Genomic DNA, 7,742 nt, shown 5'->3' with positions numbered 1-7,742 from the left:
TACAAAATAGTCTCCAACACTCTACTCAGCAAATTGGATGCAGTCTATCACAGTGCCATCCGTTTTGTCACCAAAGCTCCATATACTACCCACCACTGCGACCTGTATGCTGTCGTTGGCTGGCCCTCGCTTCATATTCGTCGCCAGACCCACTGGCTCCAGGTCATCTATAAGTCTTTGCTAGGTAAAGCCCCGCCTTATCTCAGCTCACTGGTCACCATAGCAGCACCCACCCATAGCACGCGCTCCAGCAGGTATATTTCACTGGTCACCCCCAAAGCCAATTCCTCCTTTGGCCGCCTTTCCTTCCAGTTCTCTGGTGCCAATTACTGGAACGAATTGCAAAAATCACTGAAGCTGGGACTCATATCTCCCTCACAAACTTTAAGCACTAGCTGTCAGAGCAGCTCACAGATCACTGCACCTGTACATAGCCCATCTGTAAATAGCCCATCCAACTACCTCATCCCCATACTGTTATTTATTTTGCTCCTTTGCACCCCAGTATCTCTACTTGCACATTCATATTCTGCACATCTATTACTCTAGTGTTTAATTGCTTAATTGTAATTATTTCACTACTACGGCCTATTTATTGCCTTTATTACCTCCCTTATCTTACCTCATTTGCACACACTGTACAGTGGGGGAAAAAGTATTTGATCCCCTGCTGATTTTGTACGTTTGCCCACTGACAAAGAAAGGATCCGTCTATAATTTTAATGGTAGGTTTATTTGAACAGTGAGAGACAGAATAACAACAAAAATATCCAGAAAAACGCATGTCAGAAATGTTATAAATTGATTTGCATTTTAATGAGGGAAATAAGTATTTGACCCCCTCTCAATCAGAAAGATTTCTGGCTCCCAGGTGTCTTTTATACAGGTAACAAGCTGAGATTAGGAGCACACTCTTAAAGGGAGTGCTCCTAATCTCAGCGTGTTACCTGTATAAAAGACACCTGTCCACAGAAGCAATCCATCAATCAGATTCCAAACTCTCCACCATGGCCAAGACCAAAGAGCTCTCCAAGGATGTCAGGGACAAGATTGTAGACCTACACAAGGCTGGAATGGGCTACAAGACCATCGCCAAGCAGCTTGGTGAGAAGGTGACAACATTTGGTGCGATTATTCGCAAATGGAAGAAACACAAAAGAACTGTCAATCTCCCTCGGCCTGGGGCTCCATGCAAGATCTCACCTCGTGGAGTTGCAATGATCATGAGAACGGTGAGGAATCAGCCCAGAACTACACGGGAGGATCTTGTGAATGATCTCAAGGCAGCTGGGACCATAGTCACCAAGAAAACAATTGGTAACACACTACGCCGTGAAGGACTGAAATCCTGCAGCGCCCGCAAGGTCCCCCTGCTCAAGAATACATATACATGCCCGTCTGAAGTTTGCCAATGAACATCTGAATGACTCAGAGGACAACTGGTGAAAGTGTTGTGGTCAGATGAGACCAAAATGGAGCTCTTTGACATCAACTTAACTCACCGTGTTTGGAGGAGGAGGAATGCTGCCTATGACCCAAGAACACCATCTCCACCGTCAAACATGGAGGTGGAAATATTATGCTTTGGGGGTGTTTGGGACAAAATCCCTTCTGAGATGTTTGCAAACCTGGTGGCCAACTACAAGAAACGTCTGACCTCTGTGATTGCCAACAGGGATTTTGCCACCAAGTACTAAGTCATGTTTTGCAGAGGGGTCAAATACTTATTCCCTCATTAAAATGCAAATCATTTTATAACATTTGTGACATGCGTTTTTCTGGATTTTTTTTGTTATTCTGTCTCTCACTGTTCAAATAAACCTACCATTCAAATTATAGACTGATCATTTCTTTGTAAGTCGGCAAACGTACAAAATCACGTCTGGAAGAAACTTAGCCCAATCCCTACGGTGAAGCATGGTAGTGGCAGCCTCATGATATGGGGATTTGTTTTCAGCGGCACGGACTGGGAGAGGATTGAGGGGAAATGAATGGAACAAAGTACAGAGAGATCCTTGATAAAAACCTGTTCCTGTGAGGTATGAAAGTAAGACCCAGATGCAGACAACATCTGCCTGGGCGCATACCTGGTTGACCGGGGTGTCAGCGGTGGAAGTCGGCGATGAGGGCTGGGTCCAGGATGTCTCTAGCGGGGACCCAGCACCTCTCCACCGGGCCATAACCCTCCCAGCTAACCAGGTACTGGAAACCCCTCGTGATCCAACACTCAGGAGGCGTCTCACCGTGTATGCCAGATGGCCATCGATGACACGTGGAGGAGGGGTGGGCCTGGAAACAGAAAACAAAGGGCTGTGAGACACGGGCTTAATCCTAGACACATGGAAAGTAGGGTGAATACGGAGGGTACGGGGTAACAAAAGATGAACAGCAGTGGGGCTAATGACTCTAGAGATGGGGAATGGGCTGATGAAACAGTGGGAAAGTTTATGGGACTCCACCCGGAGGGGCAAGTCCCGGGTGGAGAGCCGTACCCTCTGCCCGAGCCGATAGCATGGAGCAGGGGTCTGGTGGCGATCCGCTTGTCGCCTATACCTGGAGGTGGTCTTCAACAGAGAGGCCTGGGCTCTCTTCCAGGTACGGCGACAGCGGCTGATGAACATCTGGGCAGAGGGATTGCTGACTTCCCTCTCTTGCTTGAGGAAGAGAGGAGGCTGATATCCCAAGGAACACTCAAATGGCGAGAGACCTGTGGCAGAGCAAGGAAGGGTGGTGCGAGCGTACTCAACCAGGTGGTAAGGTAGCGAAGAGTTGTCTCTAAGTCCTGGTTGGCTCGCGGCAACTGGCCGTTGGACTGGGGGTGGAATCCAGGGGGACAGACTGGCCGACGACCCAATGAGCGTGCATAACGCCTTCCAGAACTGGGACTAGAACTGTGGACCCCGGTTGGAGACCATGTCCACCGGGAGTCCGTGGATCTGGAAGATGTGCTGCACCATAAGCCGGGCCGTCTCCTTGGCCGAGGGTAGTTTGGGGAGAGGAATGAAGTGGGCGGCTTTGGAAAATCAGTCGACCACAGTCAGGATGGCAGTGTTGCCCTCAGACGGGGAGACCCGTGACGAAATCCAGGGATATATGGGACCAGGAACAGTGAGGGACAGGCAGTGGTTCGAGAAGACCAGCTGGAGATTGCCGAGGAGTCTTGTTCTGTGCGCAGACCGTGCAGGTGGCAAAAAACACGGCAACATCCGGAACCATAGTAGGCCACCAAAACAGTTGCATGAAAGCCAGGGTCCGACGAGAGCCCGGGTGACAGGCAAGCCTGGAGGAATGAGCCCACTCCAGGACCGCAGAGTGGACAGTGTAAAGCACAAACATCCGGTTTTCTGAGCCCCCCCCCCCCCAGAGTTCGGCTGGGACCGCTGAGCCTCCTGGACCAATTTCCCTATACACCAGCAGAGTGCCGTCGCCAGGCACGAGGTGGGAAGGATGATCTCGGGCTATGGGGTGGTAACCGTGGGGTTATAGCAGCGAGCCAGGGCATCCGGCTTGACGTTCTTGGACCCCGGCCGGTAGGAGAGGGAAAGGTTGAACCGGGGAAACAGCAGGGCCCATCTCGCTTGCCTGGTGTTGAGGCACTTGGCGGTGTGGAGGTACTCCAGGTTTTTGTGGTCGGTCCACACAATGAACAGATGTTCCGCCCCTTCTAGCCAGTGCCTCCATTCCTCCAACACCATCTTCACCGTGAGAAGCTCCCGATTCCCCACATCGTAGTTCCTCTCCGTGGCATTGAGGCGGTTGGAGAAGAAGGCATGGGGCTGCAGCTTAAGGTCCAGGGCAGAACGTTGGGACAGAACAGCCCCCACTCCGACATCCAAAGCATTGGCCTCCACCACGAACTGACGGGAAGGGGTGTGAGTAAGGGAAGCAGGAAAGTTCTCCATATGGCCCACCAGAGTACTTGCTCCTACCGGTGAGCCTGGTCTTTTACCGGGCAAGAGGACACAAAATGACCAAAAGCCCCCAATACAGACAGCTCCTTGTGTTGATCCTGTGTTACCGTTCCGCTGGCGACAGCCCAGCTCTGCCTAGTTGTATAGGCTCGGGAAACAGTGCCTCTGCCGTCTTCGGTGACTCTCGAGGAAGGTCGAGAAACCTTGGGTGCTCTTGGCAACGGGACCGTCTGGGACTTCCAGGATAACTCGGAGGCGAGGTGGAATCCCTGGATGTGCTAGCGAAATTGAATTTCCTCTCCATCCGTCATTCCCACAATCGCCCATCGATGCGGATGATCAAAGCGATGAGGGAGTCAAGATCCGTGGGTAACTCCCGAGCTACAAACTCGTCCTAAACCTCCTCCGAGATGCCGTGCAGGAACATGTTGAACAGTGCTTCCTGGTTCCATGCACTCTCCGCTGCCAATGTGCGGAAAGCCACCGCAAAGTCGGCCCCTCTGGAGCTGGATTAGATTCCTGGCAGCTTCTCTCCCGGAGAACGGGGCATCAAAAACCTTCCTCACCTCTCCCACAAACCCCTCCAGACTCACTCACATGGCCGGCTATTGTTCCCATACGGCGGTAGCCCAGGTGAGAGCCCTTCCAGACATCAGCGTGATGAGGTAGGCTATCTTGGAGTGGTCCGAGGGGAAGGAGGAGGGCTGAAGCTCGAAACAGAGGGCACACTGAGCTAAAAATGCTTGACAGGTGCTCGGCTCTCCATTAAAGCGTTTTTGGGGAGGTAACTGGGGCTCCCGGGAAGGTGGAGTAGCCGGTGGGGCGGCGCTGCTAACTGCCGAGTTACTGAGGGGAGGTGGGGTTACCACCGTGGCAGGCTGCCCCCTAGAAAACCCGCGGAATTTCTCCAGCAGCATGTCCAAAGCCCGGTCATTGCGCTCAGCTATGTTTGGACCCCCTCCATAAGACCACGAAGCAATTCCTCATGCCTACCAATTGAGTCTCTTTGGGAGGAGATGGCGTTGCGCAGCTGGCCCGGGTCTGCTTGGTCAGTCATGGCCAGTTCGTACTATCAGGTATGAAGGTCAGACCCAAATGCAGACAACGTTGAATTAACAATGGTTTAATCATCCAACAGGGGCAAGCAATAGACAGGTCAAGGCAGGCAGGGGTCAATAAACCAGAGGTGGAGCAACAGTACCGGACGGCAGGCAGAGTGGTCAGGCATGCGAGCTCAGAGTCAGGACAGGCAAGAGTCAAAACCAGGTGGGCGTGAAAAAGAGAGACTGGAAAAAGCAGGAGCTTAGACACAAAAACGCTGGTTGACTTGACAAACAAGACGAACTGGCAACAGACAAACAGAGAACACCGGTTTAAATACACAGGAGATAATGGGGAAGATGTGCGACACCTGGAGGGGGGTGGTGACAATCACAAAGACAGGTGAAACAGATCAGGGTGTGACAGCTCCAGAGCTCTCAGAACCTCAGACTGGGGCAAATGTTCACCTTCCAACAGGACAACAACCCTAAGCACACAGCCAAGACAACACAGGAGTGGCTTTGGAACAAGTCTTTGAATGTCATTGAGTGGCCCAGCCAGAGCCCAGACTTGAACCCAATCAAACATCTCTGGAGAGGCCTGAAAATAGCTGTGCAGCGATGCTCCCCATCCAACCTGACAGAGCTTGAGAGGATCTGCAGAGAAGAATGGGAGAAAGTCCCCAAATGCAGGTGTGCCAAGCTTGTAGCGTCATACCCAAGAAGACTCGAGGCTGTAATCACTGCCAAAAGCACTTCAACAAAGTACTGAGTAAAGGGTCTGAATACTTATGTAAATGTGATATTTCCATTTCTAAAAAGCTGTTTTTGCTTTGTCATTATGGGGTATTGTGTGTAGATTTATGAGGACAAAAAACAATTTAATCCATTTTAGAATAGGGCTATAATGTAACAAAATGTGGAAAAAGACAAGGGGTCAGTACTTTCCGAATGAACTGTTTGTGTATGTGCATATATATATATATACAGTCTTCCCTATGGCTCAGTTGGTAGAGCATGGTGTTTGCAACACCAGGGTTGTGGGTTCGATTCCCATGGGGGGCCAGTATGAAAAAAATATATAAGAAAATATGAAACGTATGCGTTTCGTCGCTCTGGATAAGACCGTCTGCTAAATGACTAAAATGTACAGTTGAAGTCGGAAGTTTACATACACCTTAGCCAAATACATTTAAACTCAGTCTTCACAATTCCTGACATTTAAACATGGTAAAAATTCCCTGTCTTAGGTCAGTTAGGATCACCACTTCATTTTAAGAATGTGACATTTCAGAATAATAGTAGAGAGAATGATTTATTTCAGCTTTTATTTCTTTCATCACATTCCCAGTGGGTCAGAAGTTTACATACGCTCAATTAGTATTTGGTAGCATTGCCTTTAAATTGGTTAACTTGGGTCAAACGTGTCGGGTAGCCTTCCACAAGCTTCCCACAATAACTTGGGTGAATTTTGGCCCATTCCTCCTGACAGAGCTGGTGTAACTGAGTCAGGTTTGTAGGCCTCCTTGCTCGCACACACTTTTTCAGTTCTGCCCACAAATTTTCTATGGGATTGAGGTCAGGGCTTTGTGATGGCCACTCCAATACCTTGACTTTGTTGTCCTTAAGCCATTTTGCCACAACTTTGGAAGTATGCTTGGGGTCATTGTCCATTTGGAAGACCCATTTGCGACCAAGCTTTAACTTCCTGACTGATGTCTTGAAATGTTGCTTCAATATATCCACAAAATGTAATTTCTTATGATGCCATCTATTTTGTGAAGTGCACCAGTCCCTCCTGCAGCAAAGCACCCCCACAACATGATGCTGCCACCCCCGTGCTTCCCGGTTGGGATGGTGTTCTATGGCTTGCAAGCATCCCCCTTTTTCCTCCAAACATAATGGTCATTATAGCCAAACAGTTATATTTTTGTTTCATCAGACAAGAGGACATTTCTCCAAAAAGTACGATCTTTGTCCCCATGTGCAGTTGCAAACCGTAGTCTGGCTTTTTTATGGCGGTTTTGGAGCAGTGGCTTCTTCCTTGCTGAGCGGCCTTTCAGGTTATGTCGATATAGGACTCGTTTTACTGTGGATATAGATAGTTTTGTACCTGTTTCCTCCAGCATCTTCACAAGGTCTTTTGCTGCTGTTCTGGGATTGATTTGCACTTTTCGCACCAAAGTACGTTCATCTCTAGGAGACAGAACACGTCTCCATCCTGAGAGGTATGACGGCTGCGTGGTCCCATGATGTTTAAACTTGCGTACTATTGTTTGTACAGATGAACGTGGTACCTTCAGGTGTTTGGAAATTGCCCCCAAAGATGAACCAGACTTGTGGAGGTCTACGATTTTTTTTCTGAGATCTTGCCTGATTTCTTTTGATTTTCCCATGATGTCAAGCAAAGAGGCACTGAGTTTGAAGGTAGGCCTTGAAATACATCCACAGGTACACCTCCAATTGACTCCAATGATGTCAATTAGCCTATCAGATGCTTCTAAAGCCATGACATCATTTTCTGGAATTTTCCAAGCTGTTTAAAGGCACAGTCAACATACTGTATGTAAACTTCTGACCCACTGGAATTGTGATAGAGTGAATTATAAGTGAAATAATCTGTCTGTAAACAATTGTTTGACAAGTTTCTTGTGTCATGCACAAAGTAGATGTCCTAACCGACTTGCCAAAACTATAGTTTGTTAACAAGAAATTTGTGGAGTGGTTGAAAAACAAGTTTTAATGACTCCAACCTAAGTGTATGTAAACTTCCGACTTCAACTATATATAT

Source organism: Salmo salar, chromosome ssa25, assembly GCF_905237065.1.
Source record: "Salmo salar chromosome ssa25, Ssal_v3.1, whole genome shotgun sequence".
Lineage (NCBI taxonomy): Eukaryota > Metazoa > Chordata > Actinopteri > Salmoniformes > Salmonidae > Salmo > Salmo salar.
This window is presented reverse-complemented; position numbering follows the sequence as displayed.